We start from the raw sequence: 16003 nt of genomic DNA on the forward strand, positions 1-16003 counted from the left end.
ACACAGTATAACTTACCAGGTGCTATTGTTCCCAGCCCTTTACATTTATTAAATCATTTAAACCTTACCTCCCCTCCATGAGGGCGCTGCTGTTAGTTAGCATTACTACTGGAATTACTTGGTACTAACTAATATATTTATTACTCACTTTCATTGATTCAAATAAACCAACATTGACTTTAATGGCTTCAATAAACCCAGCTTTGATTTTTGGTTTGTTTATATTAGATTGTTGTTACTATGAGGTTGACTCATCTTTCATTCATGTATTAATTCATTAATATATTGAGCCTGTAAATACATATTCAAGTGTTTAGTATAAGCACAACACAATGTCTTATTGAGCATACAAAGTGAAAAGATTCACCATCTTATGGATTTCCAAAATCCTTTATTTTTCCTTTTGGAAACACAGTTAACTACATTTCTGAGACCCTTGGAAGTTAGCCTGGGCCATGCGATTGAACTCAGAGTGAGGATTGAAATGGTATAAACCACCTCTAGGCCTGGCCCATCAGAAATCTCCACTCCATTCTCTTCCTCTGTTGTAACATTGATGACCACATTTTAAAGATGGTCACGAGACAGAAGGAATGTGGCCCCTGAAAGACTACATCAAACAGATCATTTATCAACCACTTACCAACCACATCATAGCAGACCAATTAATACTATTTTGTGTCATAGGCTATGGAGATTTGGAGGCATTTTGTTACAACTACCATTACTTCTCTAATAAATATGATAGGTCTCTGAGATTTGGGGTGACTGATGTTCAATTTTTTTATGTCAACATACCTACTCTATTCCTTATAAGCTGTACGTCTTTGAAGCAAATTATTTAATCTATGCCAACTGTGATTTACACATTGCAAAGTGGGCCTAATAAAATTTAAAATATAGGGTTGTAGGAATATTTACATATAAGATGGTAAACACTGTCCCTGATTTTTATAATAGGTGCTCAATTAATGTAGTTATTTATCTCCTCTGCAATGTTTCAAGCTCATAATTTTCACAAAAATAAATGATGGCAAATAAAGAAGGAAGATAATTGTATTTTCCTTCTTTCTTTGAGATGGACCTGAGTCCAGGATTTTCACAGTTTGCCCCAGTTTGGCTTCACACTTCTATGTTCACCAAGGGATGCTTTATTTACCTGGATACAGAATGAATAGGTGTGAACACGAAGGTAACAGTTCTGTAGGACTGACATTAGCATTTCAAAAAAGTCGTCAAATGGCTGATGGGAAGTGTTTTCACACACTGCCTAATCTCTTTTCACACATCTTTGCTCCAGGCTGGATGCTTTTTATCACCTGTATAAGGAATTGAATAGCTGTGAGTTCCAAAGCCAAGAGGCTTACATCATATTTTAACATTTCAAAGAGAAATGTTAGAAAGTACTTTCATTTTTCTCAAAGATATACCTGAGTTTTTCAGGCTTCCAGGAAGAAAGTTCTTATTTATTAAAATATAAAAAAAAAACTGAGAAATATTGAAAAACCACAGTTTCACTGTTGGAAGGACCTCAAAGTCCAGAAGGACCCCTTCTGTCATATCCTGGTGAGATGGTCTCTCAGCCTCTGATGCATCCCTTGGGTGATGGTAAATTCATTCTTCAGGAGACAGCTGCCCCATTATTGAATGACTATGGATTTTCCCTCTCATTAGCAAACATCTGCTTTCCTGAACATCTGCCCATCCATCCTGGTTATATGTGTTACAGTAAGACAGGATAAGCTAGGGGACAACACTTCAGACATCTCAGGACAGCTGTCACAAATTCCCTTCATTTTCACTATTATCCAGCATCCCCATTTATTTCCTCTGTCTCTGAACCGCCTTGATTGGGTCTCCTCCCAGATATCCTGGTCACTCCTTCTTGCAGTTTTTGAATAAGCCAGTGCTTCTCATTAGGAGGCATCCATAATAGACTACACAATGCCAGTCTCAACCTCCTTCAGGAATCCAGTCCTAAAATTATCCACACAATCTCCACTGGATCTTCTCAACTTGAAATTGGGCCTCTGGTTTCTAAAACACAAACAGCACACCTTTTACTCATTACTTTCGAATTTTTTTTTTTTTTAGTTCCTCATTCCATATTATTTGAAATCTAGGTTCTTTAGGAAGGAAAAATAACTTTCTCTCCACCCCTCTGAATTCTTGGCTGAGACCTCCTATAATAAAAGACAGGATAAGAAGAGAAAAACAAACAGAACTTTATTAACATGTATACTTCATTTATGTATAGGAGGTAACCAGGAAAACTGAGTGATTCCTTAAGATGACCCAAGCCGCAACTTGATGAAGTTCTAGAATATAGGTGAGGTTTGGTGGGGTGAGGTCCAGAGCCGATGACCAAGGATATTCTTGAGATATCTTAGGTGCAAAATGATGGTTTATTAAAGCACGGGGACAGGACCCATGAGCAGGAAAAGCTGCTGCCCTGGGGTTGTGAGGGGTGGCCAGTTATGTACCATGGAGTTGGGAGAAGTAAGGAAAAGGGAGATTTCAATAGAACTTTCATACACTAAAGAGAACTTACAAAGATACCAGATACCAGAGGCCTTGCCATTGCCAAGGTCATTTTGCCCTCTAGCAAGGTATTAACATTAAGATGGGTGGGAGATTCCTAAAGAATGTAACGTATGTCCCACCCAAGAGTGGGGGTGGGGGAGGTTGCAAGGTGTCAGCTTTTGCTTTGTCCTCAACCAGCCTTCTGTTCCCTCAGCAACCTTAAATATCTTCTTCAACTAAAGACCAAAGAAAGGTCTTGGGGTGGGGGATAGGGGTTAAAGGAAAACGAGTTATGGAAGTTTCCAAGAAAAGTATGCAAACAAAGGTAAATTTTATTATCCAGGTTCAAGTCAGTGCCTCCGCCACTGATCAGATTTTAGTCCTTCCCTTCCCCAGTATAGAGAGGGAGGCACCTTTGTAAATTGAGAATTCTAACTATTAACATAAACTTATCAACTATGTCACCCAGATTTTGTTGGGTCGGCGGACTCTGGGAGTGCAGGAGGAACAATAGAAATGACCGCCACCGGGTCCCGCCATCTTCCAGCCTCCCCCACACACCCCACCTTTCCTTCACCCTTGACTCTCCCACCAAAAGGATGTATGCCCAGGTCACGTCTCCATAGGTAACCCAATACCTATGCAGGAAATAGATAAAAGACCCCCACCAACTCCCCCAGTGTGACTTCCCCTACTCTGCTTTTGAGAGTTGCGGAACCTCGCCCAAAGGTGCCCACCTCATCCCGGCGCAACTTTCTGGGCTCCCCTTCTCCTGAGCCCTGAAACTTCGCCAGAGTGCCTTTAACAAATCTTACTTTGTGCCTACCTCGCCTGGTGTCGTGTTTATCTCTCCTATAAAATCTTACATTTGGGGGCGCCTGGGTGGCTCAGTGGGTTAAGCCTCTGCCTTCAGCTCAGGTCATGATCTCAGGGTCCTGAGATTGAGCCCCACATGGGACTCTCTGCACAGCAGGGAGCCTGCTTACTCCTCTCTCTCTGCCTGCCTCTCTGCCTACTTGTGCTCTCTCTCTCTCTCTCTGTTGAATAAATAAATAAAATATTAAAAAAAAAAAAAACTTACATTTGGTGCCCAAAATCCGGGAGGAGATTGAGCCCCTACCCCAATGGGGAGGCTCTCTCCTCTCCCTAGCTGGACCTGGCCCTGCCTTTCCCAAGGCCACTCTGAAGCCATGGTGAGTTTCCCCGATTCTGTACCTCCTTCCGGAAAGCCCTGCCCTAATGGCGGCGGCATCAGGGTGGACCCCGCCGGTCACCAGGTGACCTCCGTGACTCCGAGAGGTGGGAGACATCCTAACTTCTATGGCAGTCAACAGTTCTTCCGCAAACCAGTGGTGGATGAGGGGACGCCTTCCTTCAGCCCTTGGGTTGCCCGGCAACGAATCGTGGGGACATCCCAATTCAAATTCGCCCCTAAAACATCCCAGGGGTGTTTTAGGCCTGTTGGCCAATCTTAAAACCCTGGAACTGAACCAGGACCTGTGAAAACAACGTTACTGTACTGTCACTTGGCCACAATACTGATTAGACAATTAGTCCCAATGGCCTCCGGAAGGCACGTTTAATTATCAGATTCTCATGGACCTAAATAACCTCAGCAGACACCAAGGCAGATGGGCTAAGGTCCCTTATGTTCAGGATTTCTGAACTGGCGCCCTCGTCTACCCCCCACCTCCCCACTCCTATCCCAACTCCTGACAAAGTTATCCACAGTAAATGTGAAACTTCAAAGTTTACTGAAGGTCAAATAAACTCACATTATTTGTTAAAATCTGTTAGCAAAGAATTGACTAAACTGATGGTTAATTGTCTGTCTCAAAGTTTTAATGGGTAATTGCTGAGATAGCTTTCAAAGTCTTTGGTAACCTGAAAGTTTAAAGTTTTGCTTGGATGACAAATGGAATTAAATTTGTTGGACATTTAGGTCTTTTCCAAAGAGGATAAAATGCCAAGTCATTGATTACTGAACAAAGGTTTGTGCTTTTGACTTCTTACAGCAAAGAAAATAAGAATATTTAAATCTGTTAATAAGCATGGTTTGTGCTTAACTGATTCATAAATTGGCATCTAAAGAATTCTGTCATAACTGTTCACAATTGATTAATAACTGACTGGAGGTTAATAACTAAAGGTATTTCTAAGAGTACAAAATTCTGCTAACTGTAAGACTGATGGAAATAAAGGAAGCAACTCTGTATGTAGGAAAGTAGAAGATATATAAGAAAGATTTAAGGAATGGGAGTACATTTTATTGAAAGTAAAAGGAGATAATTTTGTCCTAAATGAGATAGTTGTTTGGGACAAAACCTGAATGCAAAGGAAAGTTGTAGAAGGTTTGTGGAGGGAAATCATTCAGGAACCCAAGGAAAACACAGCCATGTTTCTTAACTGACTTACTGAGGCACTGACTCAATACACTAGCCTAGACCCGGCTTCTCCAGCAGGGGCGACTGTTTTAGCTACTCACTTTTGTGGGAAGCCACGCAGTGCTTTCTGCCCACAGGTCCTGCCCACATGCTTTAACAAAACCATTTTTTTGCACCAAAAATGTCTCAAGAATTCTTTCTTGACCATTTGCTTCCAGACCCACATCAAAATCACATCATTTTGGTATTCATTGTGGGGCATGAGTCTTCTCAACGGGACACTGAGCTTCAGTGAAAGTACTTGGTGAGTACTTCTCTTCTCTTTATTTTCATTCCAGGGGCTTTCCATGAAGTCTGGTCTTATTGAAATACATTCATGTCCATTGGTCAGGCTGAAATTCTCTAACATGGCTGTTTAACAAGGAGGAATTAAAATCCTGCCTTTTAGCTAGAAGGTAGTACCATGGCCAGAATGACGCCCTCTTTTCATTTCTGTCATTATACAAAATTGTCTTTCTTGGACAAAGAACAGCCACCCAAGTGGTTAGGACAACTTCCAACATAATACTTCCATGTGACATCTCCTCCTCATTGGTCTAATGTGATACCCTTCACATCTCTGGTGGTTTTGACACAGGAAGCTCTGACATATCCTGCTTGGGATACCACACAGGATTCACAGAGTGGCAGGGAGGGGGATTTTCTTGGTAATGGACCTTCTCTAGGCTTCTTCAGTTCCCAGGGTTCTCCTGTAGGATGACTTTTAACCCACCAGAAATAATGCATATTGCAAGAGTTAGAAAAAGGGGCACCTGGGTGGCTCAGTAGGTTAAAGCCTCTGCCTTTGGCTCAGGTCATGATTCCAGGGTCCTGGGATCTAGTCCCGCGTCGGGCTCTCTGCTCAGCAGGGAGCCTGCTTCCTTCTCTCTCTCTCTCTCTCTCTCTCTCTCTCATCTGCCTGCATCTCTGCCTACTTGTGATCTCTGTCTGTCAAATAAATAATGATAATAATAATAAAAGAGAAAAAAAGACGGACCTTTTTCTGTAACACTGTAAGATCTCGGTATTCCTTAGAAGATGAGGGAAAAAATGGCCCACTAAACTTTAATATGATCTATAAGCTATATCTCTTCTGTAGGAACAGACAAATGGACAAAGGTACCCTAAGTCCAGGCCTGTATGGCCCTAAATCAGGACCCTGATCATAGGGTCTCTTGCAGAATGTGTTTGGCCACTAATCAGGCTAGTTAACTGCCTCCTGATATATTGGATGATTGTCTAAACAGGCCTTCTCCAAGTAAGATGAGGTTGCCATCCCTGATGAAAGGGGAACTGACTGTCTCTCACTGTTCCTCTTAATAGACCTAGGTTACTCTTGTTGCATGTGGGGGCTTCTCCCTCATTCATTTCCTGCTTAATGGCTATGATAACTGGAACCAATTATCTTTGGTTACTCTAACTCAGGAAAGGAACTTTAAGGAATATTGCCAGGCAGCTGCCAAAACTCCTTCTTGTTTTCTCTGTCTTCTCCTGCCCAACATGGGCTCCCTATTTCCACTTGTTGGTAGAAGCCTTTTCATATATCCAAGCTGATGAGCTTTAGAACTGGGAGTCCTCTTTCTCTGTGCTCTGAGTTTTTATCTACCTTCAGCCACAATGGCAGCATCTCACTTCTTCTGCCTTCCCTTCTCTCTCCTCCTCTTTTTGCACCACCTTGGGTCTGCATAACTGGCTCCTATACCATCTTTGGGGCCTCTGGCACCATCAGTTCATGCTCTCTCTAGCCTTGCTGTCAAAGAGCTAGGAGGACGCCTTGAAATCATACCACCCACTTCAGATTCCCCCACTAGTGTCCCAAGTAAAAATTGACAATAGGGAACAAATTCATTGATGTTTAAGTGGTCTCAGGTGGAACAAATTTAGTATTTTAAACTAATTTAAATTTGTTGGTTTAATTAAGATAAGCATATCTTTAGAGTTACCAGCATTAAACATGAAACTTTTACTCTACCTAAGTTTACTGAATAAGTAAGCTCATGTTATCTCTGCTGCAACTTGTCAACAAAAAGATGACTTAAAATGATGGTTAATTTTGCCTGTCTCAAAGTTTTCTTTATTTACTTAACAGAGAGAGATATTTATTTAACAGAGAGAGAGATGTGCGGCATGATCCCAGGACCCTGGGATTATGACCTGAGCCAAAGGCAGATGCTTAACTGACTGAGCCACCGAGATGCCCCATCTCAAAGTTTTCATGGTAATTTTAAATTTTAAAATATCTTTTTTTTTAATTTTTAATTTTAAAATAGTTTTCAAAGTCTTTGGTAACCTAAAACTTTAAAGTTTTGCTTGGATGATAAATTGGACTGAATTCATTGGACACGAAGTCTTTTCCAATGGAAAAAAATTTTTAATATTATAAAATGTATTTATAAAGTTCAGATCTAAAGAATTCTGGTGTAACCATTCACAATTGGTTACTACTTAGTTTTTACTGAAGTGCAAGGTTTCTAAGAGTTAAAATTCTGCTAAAAGTAATCAAGACTGATGGAAATAAGGGAAGCAACTCAGAATGAAAAAGTTATGGAATGTTTATTAAGAAAAATCTTTGGAAAGAAATTTTATATGTGGTCAGGAGTAATATTGAAATGAAGGATTCTGAAAGTACACTGGCATGAGATTAAAATTCTCCCTTTCTCTCTGTTAGAGACAAAGTTTTCTTTGATTGTTGGTCTGCTCTTGATAAGAAAATATAAACAAAACATTTTTTCTCTTTTGTCTACACAAAAGAAGCCTACAATTCTATGTTTCTATGCTTTGCCTTTATCAGGTTCTTGATTATCTATAATCTTATGTAGGAATGTGCTTTAAAACTTTCTAAGGCTTTTAACAAACTTCCCTGTAATCTGAATTATAAATGTAGACTTTTTTACTAATTAGGCCTTATTTGGTAATATTAAGTTATTCCAGAAGGATTGTTGAGCAAATGATAAGCCTTAGGTTACATTGTTTGGGTAAAAGCTATAAACGATTTAGAGATTATATGCAATTCCTAAAGCTTTAATATTTTTGGCATAAGACTATTACCTGATAATCTGATTATTTGAAGCGTTAGATGTCACAGAAATAACTGGATTCTCTCATCAGCTACATTATATGAACTCTCATCAGATCTTTAACCATGTCCATTTTTTTTAGTCTTTTCCCATTTATAATTATTGTTCTTATACTCTTGTGAAATATGTTTCATCTGCAAGGATATTCATAAAAAGAGCTTTTGACAAATACAGGTTTTGATATCTTTAAAATCATAAAACTAAAATTGATAGGAATTTCCAGAACTAAAAGAAGAGTGAAAGACCCCTCCCCTAGAAGATAGATAGGATAACTAACCGCTTGTTTGCTTTTCTGTGAACCGCTGGCTTTTAGGCGTAAATTACGTTATTAATTGCTTATTAATCGCTCTTTTGCCCTTCTGTAACCGCTTGGCTTATAGAAATAATAGAGACGCCATGATGGCATTCCTACCTTCCCCCTTCTTGTTCCCCTTTCCCGCCTCTCTCCTCCCGCGCGCGGGCCCTCAGAACCAATCAGCTTGTTCCCCCTTCCCGCCTCTCTCTTTCACGCGCGCGGGTCCCCAAAGCCAATCAGCAAACTCCACGTATGCCTTTTTCAAAAGTTCTGTCAACCAATCAGTTGCGCCCCACCCAAAACTTGTTTGTACCTGTCTATAAAAATCCTGCACCACCCCAGCCAGGTGTGCTCAGCTAGCAGGAGCTGCTGACCACCCGCAGGCGCGCGCTGACCACCCACAGGCGCCTGCGTAACAATAAAGAACCTCTTGCTGATTGCATCCAGTGGCAGTGTTGGATTCTTGGGTAAGGGGATCCGCGGGTCTTTCAAGAGGAAGAAGAAAGAAAAAAGAAGAAAGAAGAAGAAGAAGAAAAAGAGGAGGAGGAGGAGAAGGAGCAGCAACAGCTGCATTCAAACTTTCAAACTGAACAAGAATTAATAACATGGGACTAAATGAACTAAGAAAGATGATTATAGTTTTCATGACTCTTATTTAAAACTTTGCTGGTTCTTTAATGTTTGCTCTTACAGATTAAGAAAACTTTTTTTTTAAATATCCATGATATACAGAAATATGATAAAATATTCCTTCATGAACAATTTGAAATGTCTAACTTTTCTGCTTACCTGAACATTCCAGAATTCAGAAAACTCTCAGTGAATATTCTTTCTTCTGTGACAGTTACAATTATTTGCATAGTTCAATAAGAATCTCTTCTCCTTGTAACAGGACATCATTGAAAACATTGGTTATTTTACTTACTAAGACTTTTGCCTGGAATGTCATATTTGACACATGCATAGACCCAGATATGACCAGAAGAGCTTTAAGGAACTAAGGTTGACTTTATGAAGCATAAAGCCAATAGAGCCCCTTGGAAAAGTTGGCCTGATACCTTACTTAAAGACTTCCCAGCAGCCTTACCAGGTGAGTAAAGAATGTCATTTCCTAGCAGGTGGAGAAACTTCAAAATATTTGGGAGATCTCAAGAAAGGAATTTGCCCAAATCTATAGGTATTATAGGCATGTCCAACAGCAAGTATTTGGCTTGGCTTCTGGCCTAGAGAGGCTACAAAAACTACAATTAGGATTCCTCATAAAATGTTTCAGCAAAGCAGATTTAGAAAGATCTATATGATCAATTACTATTCTTGCTGAGCTTATATAAATAATTAGGCCAAGTTTATAAAAACTAGACTTGTTTTATAAATGAATTAGTCTTGAATTGGCTATTTCTGATTAAAAATAAGGATGATTATATAAAGAAAAAATGTTTTAATAATATTGGGCTTGCAGAAAGGGCTACTTAGGATGGCGAAAGTTCCCGCCACAAAACCTGAACTTGGACAGGAGAACAAAGGCCCAAGATGGCGAAAGTTCCCACCACAAGACCTGAGCTCCGGCAGGAGAACAAAGGCCCAAGCAGGAATTCTGAGACCCCCGCCCCGGGCTCCAGTGGACCAATGGGACCCCGACGAGCAGGCGAGATATCCGAATAAGGGAAACTTGCCAAAAGACCCCTGAGCTCCCCTCAAGACCCCTTAAAAGCCCCCTACTCCCTGCCTTGGGCGCGACTTCCACCACTCTGCTTTCCAGAGTCATGGAACCTTGCCCGAGGGTGCCCACCTCCTCCCGGCACAACTTTCCTGGCTCTCCTTCTCCTGAGCCCTGAAACTTTGGCGGAGAGTGTTTTTAATAAATCTTGCCTTGCACCCACTTTGCCTGGTGTTTTGTTTATCTCGCCAGAAAAACTTTCCATTTGGTGGCGGCACCCGTGAAGGAGATTGAGCCCCCACCCCAGTGAGTGATGAGGGAGCAGGAGGCTGGCTGAGGATGGAGCAGGGGCTGGTGCCTTGCACCCCCTCTCCACCCACTCCCCTTGGTAATATGTGTGACATTCCACAGGCACCCCTGACTGCCCTAAAAGAAGAACAAATAGTTAACTTGCAGAGATCACAGTCCTGCAAGGCAGGAGTCTCTCTTGGTTTACAAATGTCCTCGAGATTTACAACAAAGAAGTTGCCTTATCAATAGCCCAATTTCCAAAGATACATAACTCAGTTCCTCAAGCCCTAACGTCACCCTCCCCTCCATAAAAAACCGAAGGAGACGGAGATAGAAGGAAAAGTAAATAAAGTTAAATTTCTTTTAAAACCTAAATCTCACTAACAAGGACGTTTGATAGCAGGAATGTAACATTCCACCAGGAGACTCCCAATTGTCTTTATGTTAGTGCCCCATTAGAGGGAAAGTGGCCTTGGCTTGATAGTAACCAGGCCTTCAATATCCTGACAGTCTTCTTTACCCCAATAGCCCTTCTGAACAGCCCTTTGTTCTCACCTACCCAACTCCTGTGTATATAACCAGCCACTCCTCACAACCCGGGGCAGCAGCTCTTCCTGCCCACGGGTCCTGTCCCTGTGCTTTAATAAACCACCATTTTGCACCAAAGATGTCTTAAGAATTCTTTCTTTAGTCGTCAGCTCCGAACCTCACCCCACCGAACCTGACTTAGGTTCTGGAACTTCATCATGAGGAGGCTCTCTCCTTTCCCTAGCAGAACAGGACCTGCCTTTCCGAACCCCACTTCCGAAGCCGTGGTGAGTTTCTCCTGATTCCACGCCTCCGTCCAGAAAGCCCTGCCCTAATCGCAGCTGCATCAGGGCGGACCCCGCAGGTCACCAGGTGACCTTCGTGACTCCAAGGCCTGGAGACGTCCTAACCTCTACGGCAGTTGACACAGTTTTTCCCCAACCCAGTGGTGGACGAGGGGACGCCTTCCTCCAGCCCTCAGGTTGCCTAGCAACGAATCATGGGGACCTCCCAATCCAAATTCGACCCTAAAACATACCGGGGGTGTTTTAGGCCTGTTGGCCAATCTTAAAACCCTGGAACTGGACCAGGACCTGCGAAAACGACATTACTGTACTGTCGTGTGGCCACAATACCAATTAGACAATCGGTCCCAGTGACCTCCGGAAGGCATATTTGACTATCAGATTCTCATGGACCTAGGCAATTTCTGCAGACACCAAGGCAGATGGGCCAAGGTCCCTTAAGTCCAGGCTTTCTGGACTCTGCGCTCTTGCCCCTCCCTCTGCTCTCACTGCTCCACCTCACAGGTCCTCCTGGCCCTCTCCCCTCCCCTGCCACCCACTGCTCCCAAAGACTCGGATCTCTCCTCCCTATCTCCCCTCTCTGAACCCCCGGAGAGCTTCACCCACCCACCGACAAGAGGGCCCCTGGTTCCTCCTCCTCCTCCTTACCACGATCCCTTACCCCAAGTTCCCTTAAGTTAGGATTTCTGAACCGGCGCCCTCGTCTACCCCTCCCCCTCCTATCCGAACTCCTGACAAATTTATCCACAGTATACAGGAAACTCCAATCAAAGTTTACTGAAGGTCAAATAGGCTCTTGTTACTTGTTAAAATCTGCTAGCAAAGAGATGACTAGAACTGATGGTTACTTGTGTGTCTCAGAGTTTTAATAGGTAATTCTTAAGGTATTTTTCAAAGTCTTTGGTAACCTTTAACCGACTGGGATAAAATACTAGAGTGCTGGTCCCTGGAACTAGGTTTACACTTTTGAAATCTGTTGGTAAACATCTTTTGTGCTTAATTGAATTCTGTTGTAACAGCCCTGGGGCTACTGTTTGAGCTAGATCCTTTCATAAAGAATGGAAGGGAGACTGATCACCTCCCATTAGCCAGGGATACCCAAAGGGGAGGATGTCCAATCTGTTTGAATCTGAAGAGTGCCTGACTTGTGTGAATGTGTCTGTATGGCTCCACCTGCACTAGGGCTCAAAAACCCTCCCCTGATTTAGTCTGCCCCCTAAGGGAGGTTGCTGGAGTTGAGGGAGTTGTTCAAGTTCATGAGCCCTTCTCTCTACAAGACCTTTCCCAAATTGAGAAATGTTTGGGCTCCTTTTCGGCCAATCCTGATAACTATATCAAAGAATTCCAGTATCTGGCCCAAGCCTATGACCTCACCTGGCATGATTTACATGTGGTCCAGACCACCACCCTCACCACAGAGGAGAGGGAATGCATCCAGGCTGCTGCCTGGGAGCATCCAGATCAGGTCCATCTCACTGATGCTGCCATGCCAGTTGGAGCCCAGGTGGTCCCAGCTGTAGAACCAGGTTGGGATTATCAGGATGGCCAAGATGGCCACCGGCGCTGCGACCACATGGTCCAATGTCTCATTGCCGGCCTGCAGGCAGCCTCTAATAAGGCCATTAATTACGACAAGATTAGGGAGATTGTCCAGGCCCCTGACGAAAACCCCGCCATGTTTCTTAACCGATTGACAGAGGCTTTAACCCAGTACACTCGCTTGGACCCCGCCTCTCCTGCAGGGGCCATGGTACTGGCTACTCATTTTATCTCTCAATCAGCACCAGATATACGGAGAAAGCTAAAAAAGGCTGAGGAGGTCAGACCCCCATTTCTGACTTGGTGAAAATGGCATTTAAGGTCTTTAATTCCCATGAGGAGGTGGCTGAGCTTAAATGACAAGCCAGACTCCAGCAAAAGGTTCAGTTACAGACCCAAGCCTTGGTAGCAGCCCTGCAGCCGGCCAGCTCTGGGAGCCAACAGAGAGGGGCAACCAATCACACCCTCCTGGGGTCCTGTTTCAAATGCGAGGCTGAGGGACATTGGGCTCGCCAGTGCCCCAATCCAAAGCCGCCAACTTGGCCTTGCCCTCAGTGCCATTTGATGGGCCACTGGAAATCTGACTGCCCTAACCTCGGGGTACCTTCGGCGCCTCAATGTGGGGGACCCCCCCGAGACAGTAAGTCCAGCCTTTCACCTGCTTGGATTGGAGGACGACTGATGAAGCCCAGACTCGGCCAACCCTCTCACCCAGGCCGAGCCCACGGTTACGCTCCAGGTAGCGGGTAAGTCCATCTTTTTTGCTGGACACGGGGGCTACCTACTCTGTTCTGCCTTCCTACTCGGGACTTACTCGAACCTCACCAATTACTGTTATGGGGATCGATGGGACCTCCTCCAATCCTAGGGTGACCCTTCCCCTCACCTGTAGCCTGGATGGGTTCCCCTTCTCCCACTCGTTCCTAGTGATTCCTTCCTGCCCGGTCCCTCTACTGGGGAGGGACATTCTCCAGAAACTGAGGGCAACTATCTGCCTCTCCCTTTCCTCCCCTCCCTCCACCTCAACCCGTCTCATCCTACACCTCTCCACTCCCTCAACCCCCACTCCAGATAACCTACCTACTGTAGATCCTCAGGTGTGGGACATCTCAGAGCCCATCATCGCTTCCCACCTTACTCCAGTTAAAGTACAGCTTAAGGATAACTCCAAGTTTCCCTCTCAAGCTCAGTTCCCTATTTACTTAGCCCACCGCCGGGGCCTGAAACCTATCATAGAATGGCTTAAACGTCAGGGACTCCTGATCCCCATCAGTTCCCCCTGTAACACCCCTATCCTCCCAGTACGCAAGCCCTCAGGGGCTTATCGACTGGTACCAGACCTTAGGCTTATCAACGAGACCGTGTGTGGTCCCCCTCCACCAGTCGTTCCTAACCCCTACACCCTATTGTCTCGCGTTCCCCCAAACACCTCTCACTTTACAGTACTGAACCTAGAGGACACCTTTTTCACTGTCCCCTTGTACCCTGATTCCTATTTTCTTTTTGCCTTCACCTGGGAGGATCCTGACACGCACGCTTCTGAACAACTTACTTGGACTGTCCTACCCCAGGGGTTCAGCCCCCACATTTTCGGCCAGACCTTGACTACAGACTTACAGCAGTGTATCCTTAAGGCCAGCACTCTACTACAATATGTGGATGACCTCCTTCTCTGTAGCCCCTCCCTCTCAGTCTCCCAAGATGACACCTCCACCCTACTTAACTTCCTAGGGGCCAAGGGATATCAAGTCACCCCCTCTAAGGCCCAACTGTGTGCCCCTTTGGTTACCTATCTGGGCATATTTCTGACCCCACTTCTAAGTCCCTTACTGGGGACCACATACAACTCCTCCAAGAACTCCAACCTCCCCAAATGGCGGATGAAATACTCTCTTTTCTTGGATTGTTTGGGTTCTTCAGACATTGGATTCCAAATTTCTCTATCCTAACCCGTCCTCTATACCAGGCGGCTAAAGAGACACCCCCCCCAGGGCCCCCTAACTGATCCCACTTTGATCCGCAACTCATTCTCTAAACTAGGGTACCGCCTTACCACCGGGCCAGTTTTAGCCCTACTCGATCTCTAAACCATTCCATCTCTAAACTGATGAGTGCTCCAGCTCGGCCACCGGCCTCCTAACACAACTGGTGGGGCCTACGCATAGGGCTATAGCCTACCTGTCCCAAGCAACTGGATGTCACCGCCCAGGGATGGCAGCCCTGCCTCAGGGCCCTAGCAGCAGCCGCTTCTCTTATGAAGGAGGCCCTCAAACTTACCTTAGGGCAGCCCATCACGGTCTACTCTCCCCACCGACTCACAGACCTCCTTAGCCACCGATTCCTGGCCCATCTGACTCCTTCTCGTCTCCAGCTATTCCATCTGCTATTCCTAGAAAACCCACAAATCTCTCTCTCTACCTCCCCCGCCCCCCAAACCCCACAACTTTACTGCCTATATCCTCGTCCACCCCGGAACCCGTTCACTCCTGCCTACACTACAAAGGAAACACAAGCCCTCCAGGCATGGGGAGGAAAGATTGGAGATAATGGGTGGATCTACATTCAGGACAGGATTGCCCTGCCAGGCAATCTGGCGGCACACCTTAATTACTGACATCCACCGATCCCTCCATAGTGACCCAAAGGCTCTCCACCAATTTCTTCAGCCATTGTTCTATCATCCTTCCTTATCTAAGGTAATTAAAGTTGTCCGCAGGGCTTGCAAAACCTGTTCCACCATGAATTCACAAGGAGGAATCGCCAGACCAGACCAGGGCCTAACCATCAGCTCCAAGGTCATCAGCCGGGGAAAGACTGGCAACTGGACTTCACTCACATGCCTGGCCATAAAACCTTGTGCTACCTATTAACCTTGGTTGATACATTCACAGGCTGGATCGAGGCATACCCCACGGCTCGGGAAATAGCTGACGTGGTGGCTACAATACTCCTCGAGCACATCATCCTGAGGTTCGGATTTCCCCAGACCCTCCAGTCAGACAACGGACCCGCCTTCGTCTCCAGTGTAACTCAACAGGTAACTGAGAGCCTCAACATAACGTGGAAACTTCACATCCCATACCACCCACAGTCATTGGGTAAGGTAGAAAAAGCCAGTGGGCTGCTCAAAGCCCAACTCACCAAACTTACCCTAGAGACCATCTCTTGGGCCCACACTTCTGCCCCTGGCTCTCACCAGACTCTGGGCTACGCCCCGCGGGCCTTTGGGCTTAAGCCCATTCGAATTACTATTTGGCCAGCCCTTTCTTAGAAATCATAGCCTTCCGGCCATCCCCCCCCCCCCCTTTTATCCTATCTACCTTACCTCACTCTACATCGTAGGGATACCCCTCCCTATTGACTGG

The sequence above is a fragment of the Mustela nigripes genome, chromosome 3 (assembly GCF_022355385.1).
Source record: "Mustela nigripes isolate SB6536 chromosome 3, MUSNIG.SB6536, whole genome shotgun sequence".
Lineage (NCBI taxonomy): Eukaryota > Metazoa > Chordata > Mammalia > Carnivora > Mustelidae > Mustela > Mustela nigripes.